Raw genomic sequence first — 9,757 nt, 5'->3', positions numbered from 1 at the left:
ATGAACACACACAGGGCTTGTTATCCAGTTCAAATATACATTCTAATTGCATCTGTTAGGATGGGTGCAAGCATATGATTACAGTCGTACCTTGGAAGCTGAACGGAATCCATTTGGGAAGTCAGTTCGACTTCCAAAATGTTAGAAAACCGATTGGCTGCAGGAAGCTCCTGCAGCTAGTTGGAAGCCATGGAAGCCCTGTTGGACATTTAGCTTCCAACCCCCCCCCCAAAAAAAAACAAAAGAACAAAAAAACCCAAAACAAAAATAGTTTGCAAACTGGAACAGTCACTTCAGGCTTTGCAACGTTTGGGAGCCAAAAAGTTTGGGAACTAAGCTGTTCGACTTCCAAGGTACGACTGTATTGCTTTTCTTCAAAATAAATAAATAAATCAGTAAGGGACCAGTTCTCAATACACGGGTATTTGGGAGGGAAAAATCTGGGAGGGAAAAAGCCCTGTTCATCACCCCCCCCTTGATAAATCCTTACCTCATGTACTAAGACATCAGAATTCAAATACAAAATGTTTTCTAATAAATAGACTGAAAGCTGTTCTATTTATACTGTATACAATGCTCCACTATTTCTTATTCTCCTTCTCCAACAACGCAGTTGTCAGACTATTCATCCATACAGCTCAATATTGTGATCAAGGTTTCAGGTATGAGTTTCCCAACCATTCTCTTCCAGGGGTTGAATCTGGGACATTTTTCATGCAAAGCGTCTGCTCTGCCATGTTCCTACAGGCCTTCCCCAGGGGGAAGCTCTTCCAGTCAAGAGTGCCCACAATAGAACTCTGGCCTTCACATGAAATTGCTGCATTAGGACTTTTATATTTGGAGGTGGGTTTGTTTTTGTCAATACTGCCTTTGCACAATCTATTTTAATGTTCCTTATGCCACAAGGGCTATTTTTGCTGTCATTGCCATTTTGAATTCCACCGTGGCTCTAGTAACTTTTTAATCTAGCTGTTCCAAAACACAGACAGATAAATTTTGAAAAGGGCTCTATCCTTCTCCCCCAACTCTGCAGAATTCCTCCGAGAATAGAAAATATCCCTAATAACAAAAATGAAATACGTTCACTCAGGTCAAGTCCTATTATTCCATCATATTTTGAAATAGTATATCCCTTTAGTCTTTGGCCACCTCCCACATACAATCAAGGAAGGTGTAGAAAGATTAAACTGACAGTCGAAATATGTCTGAAAACTCAAAGTCTTCTGAGATCAATGTAAGAGGTATACATAAAATGTCACTTTGTCTTCAAGACTATTACTTTTCGTGAACAAATTCTTCTTATGTACATTATAAAAAAGACATACAGTGGAATGGATGAATGCTGGGAGCTTCCCCCAGGAATATGTGGTTAAATTCCTCTTCATTTATTTCATGACAGTTTAAAAGGACTCCCCAAAGTGCCTGGATTAACTGGATATCACAAGAGTGTTGGGCCACTTTCCCCCCATATATTAAGTGCTCATGGCAATGAAGATTCCATTGATGATTTAACGACTACTTGTGGCTCCCCAGACATTTATATAATGTTAATAAGCTTCTATTTGTCTTTACGAACAATCAGCTATGTTGGTCTCTTACTTATGCAAACCCTTAAAAACAGATGCAGCAAGCAGCATTGTAGTCCATCAAAAGCAATTTGAACTGCACAGTCAATGGGGTTAAGATGGATTGGGCAAACTCATCCAGTTTTCCAAATTTTATTTGTCCAGGCATGCCCTGCTCTTGCCCCTCTGTCATGTCACTTTCCAGGTTCTGCCAGGCCACCCTGCAAAGAGCTTGCTTGCTTGCCATAACCTTAATGCATACACCATAGGGTAAACAGAGACATTCTGCATTACAGTTGCATGAGGACATCCTGTTTTTTTCCCATTTGAAAACAGTTCCTTTGTTCTTTTTTAAAACAACATTAATTTATGCATTTTCCCAAATTCAATACATACATCTTTCAATTCTCTTCATTTGTCTCCTTTCTCCAGACTTCCCCATCCACCCTCCATGGCTTTCTACTTGGTCCTTGTTATGCTGCATATCCATTTATACCACCTGTTTTGATTCTATACAATATCCTAAGTGTTTGCATGAGGGCATCCTTCTTGACAATGCAGCATGTGGGAAAGGAAAGTCTATTTTTCCTCCACTGTGTGGTTAGAACTAAAACCTCCCCCCTCCCACTGCACGGCTAGATCACTCATTGGTGCCAACAGAATCTTTTTCCTAAGGATTCTTGCAATTGGAGGATATTAGTTTTGATCACACTAGGGATGAAAGACGCAAGCCCCTATCCCTCCACAGATAATGAATTCCAGACGAGAGTCACTCTTCCATTCTACCATGTACCTGTAATCTATCTATTTATCTAGTTGGAACTCTCCAGCACCACTAAGGGGGCACCATTGCCATTGCCATTCTGAGAGAATGAAGGAGATGTTCATGGCGAGTTCTGGCACCTCTTTTTCTACAAAGATAGCACTGTAATATATAATTGATTTTTCAGTTGCAAATAAACCCAGAAGCGAAAAGAACAAATATCAACAACATATAAGAATACGGAGTTATCACAAAAGAGAAAATGTGACATGAGAAGATCTTGGGTAACGTCTGCTGATCTTACATTAATTAAATAAAAGTACAGTGGTACCTTGGGTTAAGTACTTAATTCGTTCCGGAGGTCTGTTCTTAACCTGAAACTGTTCTTAACCTGAAGCACCATTTTAGCTAATGGGGCCTCCTGCTGCCGCGCCGCAGGAGCACAATTTCTGTTCTCATCCTGAAACAAAGTTCTTAACCTGAAGCACTATTTCTGGGTTAGCGGAGTCTGTAACCTGAAGTGTATGTAACCTGAGGTACCACTGTATAGTGTTGGAGAAGGCTGTTTTTATGTAACCTGAAGTGTATGTAACCCGAGGTACCACTGTATCCTTCCATGGATGCTGGTGGAAGCTGTGTTTGATGATTTGTACATATTCAATAAAAGGATATCATGGTGTGGAAAAGTTTGTGTTTTTTCTTTCTAGAACTTCACTCTCCTTGCAGGGCAGTTTGTCTGCAAATAGAGTGCCCCATGCTTGCAACACAGAGCCCTCATGTGTTTGTTATTTTAAACAGGGAGAGGTAGCTCACACTGCACACAGAACATCTGTATGTTACCTTTTCAAATAAAAATTCATTTTGGCCTGGCATTATGATAAAATGTTTTGTGACATGAGGAGAAGTATGATTTTGGATTTTCATCCTAAGACACCATAATGTCTTGGAATGGCTCTGCTCATTCAGTTCCCTAAATGGTTTTTGGTCACTTCGCTGCCCTTTGAATTGTTCTTTTCCAATGGAAATCATCTGGTGGAGGGAATTTTTTTAAAAAAAGATTTTGGAAACATATTTTTGAGTTGCTGCAGGAATTTAGTGGATGACTCAGATTAACCATTCCTGATTAGTCACTCCCTCCCCACTTCCCCGTGGCCTAAGCATCTGTGACCATTAGAATAACAGAGCACCAGCAGCTCCCAGAACAAAAATATTAGTCTCTTTGAAAAATTCCATTTCTTTTAAGTGCCCTTGGCAACACGGCCTCCATGTTCTTTCGGTCACAAAATCCATGTCTGAAGCTTTTATGAAAATGAAATTAAACAAGTTGACTGTAACTTTCTTTTCTTTTAAGGCACACTTTAAAGGAATCCACTTGTTCCTCACCTCCACCCACCCCACCCGGGGTGTGCAAATGAAATGGATCAAGTTACATAATTGCTGTGAAGGAGAAAGTATAGGTCAAGACCAAATAAAAAAAAATGAAATAAGATACCCAAGGGAAGAATTTCGCCTTTGATCTGTTTTCTTAATGAGCTAATTTTAGTGGTAGGTGAACTACACTGCTTTTTTTAAACACCCCCCCCTCAAGTGTTAGAGAAAATGATTCACACAGATTAATACAGAAAAAGAACGTTGTTTCTAAAGAGGTTTTTCTCCTTGACACTGAAAGTTTGAATGCTGTAACAAATCCATGGTTTTTTTTATGAAGGAATTTCACAGAGGTCCACATAGATAAATAGTCACCACTTCATATAATTCTATAGCATCAATCCTTTTCTTCTTCTTTGAGTGCATAAGTTCCCAAAATGGAGCCTGTTGAGACTTCATGAAGAATGTTACACATTAAATTATTCTCGGGAAAGTGCTCTTGTAAGACACTGTTGTGGTGAAAGTCGTCATAAGCCTCTGCCCAAGTGTAATTGAGGCAGAGAAAAGCATCTCAACACACTCAGAAAGTGCTCATACATTTGCCAACAGAGTGGCCAGTTTCACACATCACTTAACTATGGTAAGTATGGTGAACATGCAGATTGCTGGGGCGAAATCATCAATATTTTTCTCATCCCTTGCTTCTGCTCTGCTCTAGTACTGAAAGCTGAGCCCTGGATTGGTTTAACATTACATCCTAATCTGCACTCATAGTTTCTCTGTCTCCGAACAAACCTGAACCCAAACAAACCATGAGCTATAGCCAAAGTTTGTCTTTGGATTGCCACATATGGTTTGTTTGAGGGAGACAAACCATGAGTTTGGGTTCAGAAATAGCTTTAAGCCAAACCTTGGCCTAGTTCTAGTAGTGCAGTAGGAGGAATGAAGCACCACAATTTTCTCCTTGTTAACCAACATGTTGGGCATTCACATTTAAACCATTGTTTCACTTAACTATAGCTTAGCTTAACTGTGATTTAAAATGACATGTAAAAAATTCACATTCAAACCATAATTTAGCTTAACTGTAACTTAAAGAGGATAGAAGAAGTAAGAGGAGAAGTAAGACCACTGAGCAGACAGATCAATGAACAGCAAGCCTATCTGTCCATGGCAGAATTGAAAAATCGGGAAAGCAACCTTAGGATTAGGAATATACCAGAACTTGAGAAAGAAGATTTGATTGGCTACTTGACGGCAGAAATATCAAAGTTCTGGGGCATCGCAGAAGACAAGGACTTTAAAATTGCCACCGCCTTTAGGCTGGGAAGAGTGGCTAAGAAGGACAAACCAAGAGATTGCCTGGTCATTTTGAGATCTAAGCAAGAAAAAGATAATATACTCGGCCTTCATTTTAAAAATACATTGGTGATTCAGGGAAGGACAGCAGAAATCTTCAGAGACATACCGAAACAACTGTTGGATTTAAGAACTACATATAAAGACCTCGCAAGCCTATTGAGAAATAACACAATTCCTTATAGGTGGGAATTTCCTCAAGGACTATCTTTCAGTATCAAAGGGAAAAAAGTGAGAATTAGATCAGCAGAAGACCAAGAAAAATTCCTGAACGACTACGGGGAGGACCTTCGGAAAGGAGTAGCAGGTGCCTGGCCACCACCTCCGCCTGGTGCAACACCTCCAGATCTAGACGATAAGAAAGACACCCCTATTGGCTAACAATTTGATTCAAGATGTCTCTGCAGCTACTCAGTTGGAATATTCACGGTGCAAACTCCCCTGAGAAAAGGAAAAAGATCTTTCACATATTGAGAAAGGAACAAGTGGACATTATTTGCCTACAAGAAACACATGTGACTAGGCTCCATAGGAGAGTTTTAATTAACAAAAGATTAGGCCAAGAATTTGTTTCCTCAGACAAAGTTAAGAAAAGAGGAGTAGTGATCTATGCAAAGGAGAACCTAGCACCAAAGTTTATATTTAAAGATGAACAAGGAAGAATTTTGGCGATTGAAATACAAACACAAGGAGAAAAATTTTTGATAGTAGGAATATATGCACCAAATGAGGGGAAATCGGAATTTTATAAAAAGCTGCATGAGATAATGCTGGAACATATAGATTATACCAACATCATTTTGATGGGAGATATGAATGGAGTTGTCTCTACATATATGGATAAGTCACAAAACCAAAATTTGACTAAAGATGGCAGACTACCCAAATCCTTTTTTGAACTGACAGACAATATGGACTTGATCGACATTTGGAGGACAAAAAACCCACTAGGTAAAGAAGGGACTTTCTTTTCTGAGGCCCACCTTTCATGGACAAGAATCGACCAAATTTGGATAACTAGAGGGCTGGCTCCTAAGACTAAAAAAATAGAGATCTGCCCTAAAACTTGCTCCGACCACAACGCTCTGAAAATGGACTTGAGACTTATGCCAGCTGGATCCTTCAGATGGAGAATGAATGACACTTTGTTTAGAGATCAGGAGATTGTGAAGAAGGCCCAAAAAACGTTGAAGGATTATTTTGAAATTAATATGAATACTTCGGTGGATAAGAAAACAATCTGGGATGCAAGCAAAGCTGTTATGAGGGGGTTTCTGATTCAACAAAATTCTATTAAGAAAAAACTCTGGAATGGGAAAAAAGATAAGATACTAGAGAAGATACGAGATGGTGAAAAGAAGCTTAGACTCAATCCAAAGTCAAAAGAAGTGTTAAGAGAAATTAAGTTCCATCAAGCACAATATGCCAAATTGATAAATCAAGAAGTAGAATGGAAAATTAAACAAATGAGACAAAGATCGTTTGAATCAGCAAATAAATGTGGAAAATTATTAGCATGGCAGTTGAAAAAGAGACAAAATTGAACTTTATCACCAACTTGGAGGTTGATGGAGAAAGTATTCAGAAACCAGAAGAAATTAGAAAGTGCTTCCAGAGATATTTCAAAAAACTGTTTACTCAAGGCCCACAGGCGGAGGCTGAGATTATTCAATTTATAAAAAGTAATGGACTGGAAAAATTATCTCAAGATAAACAAACAACCCTGAATTATAGAATAACACAGCAGGAAATTGAAAGTGCCATTCAGAATATGCAATTGGGGAAATCTCCAGGCCCAGATGGACTTACCTCCAAATATTATAAGGTTTTAAAAGACTATCTGATTCAGCCATTAGTGGAGGTTTGCAATCAAATTATGGAGGGGAAGGGGGCGCCGGAATCGTGGAAAGAAGCATTCATCACCTTGATACCAAAATTGGAATCTGAAAAGACTCAACTCAAGAATTACCGTCCTATTTCACTCCTGAATGTGGATTACAAAATTTTTGCTGATATCTTGGCAAGTAGATTTAAAAAAGTCCTGAATGAAGTAATTCACAAAGACCAAGCAGGCTTTCTCCCTGGTAGACATTTGTCTGACAACACTAGGAATATTATAGACGTTTTGGAGCTATTGCAGACAAATATGAATACGAAAGCTGTATTAATTTTTATAGATGCAGAGAAGGCCTTTGACAATATATCTTGGAAATTTATGAAGAGAAATCTGGAAGGGATGGGAGTGGGAAGGGCGTTTCAAAATGGTATAGAAGCAATCTATTCAGAGCAAAAAGCTAAATTAATAGTGAACAATGTGGTGACAGAAGAGTTTAGAATTGAAAAAGGAACACGACAGGGGTGCCCCCTATCACCCCTGCTATTTATTTCGGTCCTGGAGGTATTGTTGAATTTGATTAGGAAGGACCAGTTGGTGGAAGGAATACAGGTCGGAGGTAAACAATACAAGCTGAAGGCTTTTGCAGATGATCTAGTTTTAACACTACAGGAGCCAGAGTCTAGTACAAAAAGAGCTTTAGAATTAATTTATGAGTTTGGTCGGGTGGCGGGATTCAGGCTGGATAAACAAAAAACAAAGGTTTTGGCGAAAAACCTGACTTCTTTAGAAATAGATGGGTTTCAGAAGGAAACGGAGTTAATGGTGGCTAAAAAAGTGAAATACCTGGGGGTTAATTTGTCTGGGAAAAATTTGAATTTATTTAAAGACAATTATGAAAAATGTTGGACTGAAATTAAAAAGGATTTAGAAATTTGGTCAAGATTAAAACTTTCCTTGTTGGGAAGAATTGCAGCTGTAAAGATGAATGTATTGCCAAAGATGTTATTTTTGTTCCAAGCCCTGCAGGTCGTGGACAGAGTGGAGTGTTTTGGAAAGTGGCAGAAGGATATCACGAAATTTGTCTGGCAGGGCAAAAGGCCCCGGATAAAACTTAAAATACTAACAGATGCTAAAGAAAGAGGGGGATTTGCCCTGCCGGACTTAAGGTTATATTATGAGGCAGCATCCTTCTGCTGGCTGAAGGATTGGTTTCTACTAGAAAACACTGATGTCCTAGATCTGGAAGGGTTTAACAACGCTTTTGGATGGCATGCATACTTGTGGTACGACAAGGCAAAGGTCCATAAATTGTTTAAGAGCCATATTGTCAGGAAAGCTTTGTTTAATGTCTGGACTAAATATAAGGACTTACTTGAAAATAAGACGCCGAGGTGGCTATCACCAACGGAGGCTAAGGCCACCAAAGTACTTAATATGGAGAGTGGTTGGGCAAAATATTGTGAGATAATAGAAAAAGTTGGAGACAATTGGAGGCTGCAGAGTTTAGAAAAAATAAAGGACAAGGTGCGAGATTGGTTTCACTATGCCCAAATTCAAGAGATCTTTAAAAAAGATAAAAAGATTGGTTTCCAGGTGGAAAAATCAAAATTAGAGACAGAATTACTTGAACCTAAGACGAAAGTGCTTTCAAGAATGTATAACCTGCTGCTTAAATGGAATACACAAGACGAGTTAGTTAAATCAGCTATGATAAAATGGGCTCAAGATATTGGATACAACATCATGTTTGAAGACTGGGAAAGGTTATGGAACACCGGTATGAAATTCACGGCATGTAATGCCTTGAAAGAAAACATTATGAAAATGATATATAGGTGGTACATGACCCCAGTCAAACTTGCAAAGATTTATCATTTGTCTGATAAAAGGTGTTGGAAATGTAAGGAAGCTGAAGGAACATTCTTTCACCTCTGGTGGACATGCCCGAGGGTGAAGGCATTCTGGGAAATGGTTTATAATGAGCTGAAAAAGGTATTTAAGTATACCTTTCACAAGAAACCAGAGGCCTTCCTCCTGGGCATTGTGGGCCAGAGAGTGATAAAGAAGGATAGAACTTTCTTTTTATATGCAACTACAGCAGCAAGAATTCTCTTAGCCAAATACTGGAAGGCACAGGAGCTACCCACGCTGGAAGAGTGGCATACGCAACTGATGGACTATATGGAACTGGCCGAAATGACTGGCAGAATCCGAGACCTGGGAGAAGAGGCAGTGGAAGAGGACTGGAAAAAATTCAAGGACTATTTACAAAAACATTATAAGTTATATGAATGTTGAGAATTTGTTAAGTTTTTAGATAACAAGCTTCAGATATCAAACTTTGATTTTGCTGGAACTTAAGTTATGATTGTGAAATGACTAAAGTCTAGGGTAAAGTTTTTATTCTTAGGACTGTTGGAAATGTGAACTAATAATATTTACCCTAAATCCAAAATACAATTGACGAAAGTATAAAAACACAGGAAACAAGGTATTAATTTGCTGTTAACTTTCTTTATTGAAAAAGATGCAGGGGATGGAGGATGTGGGGAAGTCCAGTAGATTATGAAAAATCGTTTATAAAGCATGATTTCTTTCTTGTCTTAAAGTGACACACAAACAAGGCTAATGACTCATTAAAACATCTCATTTTTTTTTTAGGAGCAACACAACTGCAATGAAAAACACTGGATCACAAGCAATGACTGTTCCTGAAATGTTGTCGGGATACTGTTGAAGCAAGATCTCACAATAAAAAGCAATTGTGAATTGTGTCAATTTGCATTTTTACAGAAGTCTCTCTCTCTCTCTCTCTCTCTCTCTCTCTCTCTCTCTCTCTCTCATCCAGGACACATGAGGCAAATG

The sequence above is a fragment of the Podarcis melisellensis genome, assembly GCF_964234715.1.
Source record: "Podarcis melisellensis genome assembly, chromosome: 11".
Classification (NCBI taxonomy): Eukaryota; Metazoa; Chordata; class Lepidosauria; order Squamata; family Lacertidae; genus Podarcis; species Podarcis melisellensis.
The sequence above is the reverse complement of the archived record's forward strand: the minus strand, read 5'-3'. Positions refer to the sequence as shown.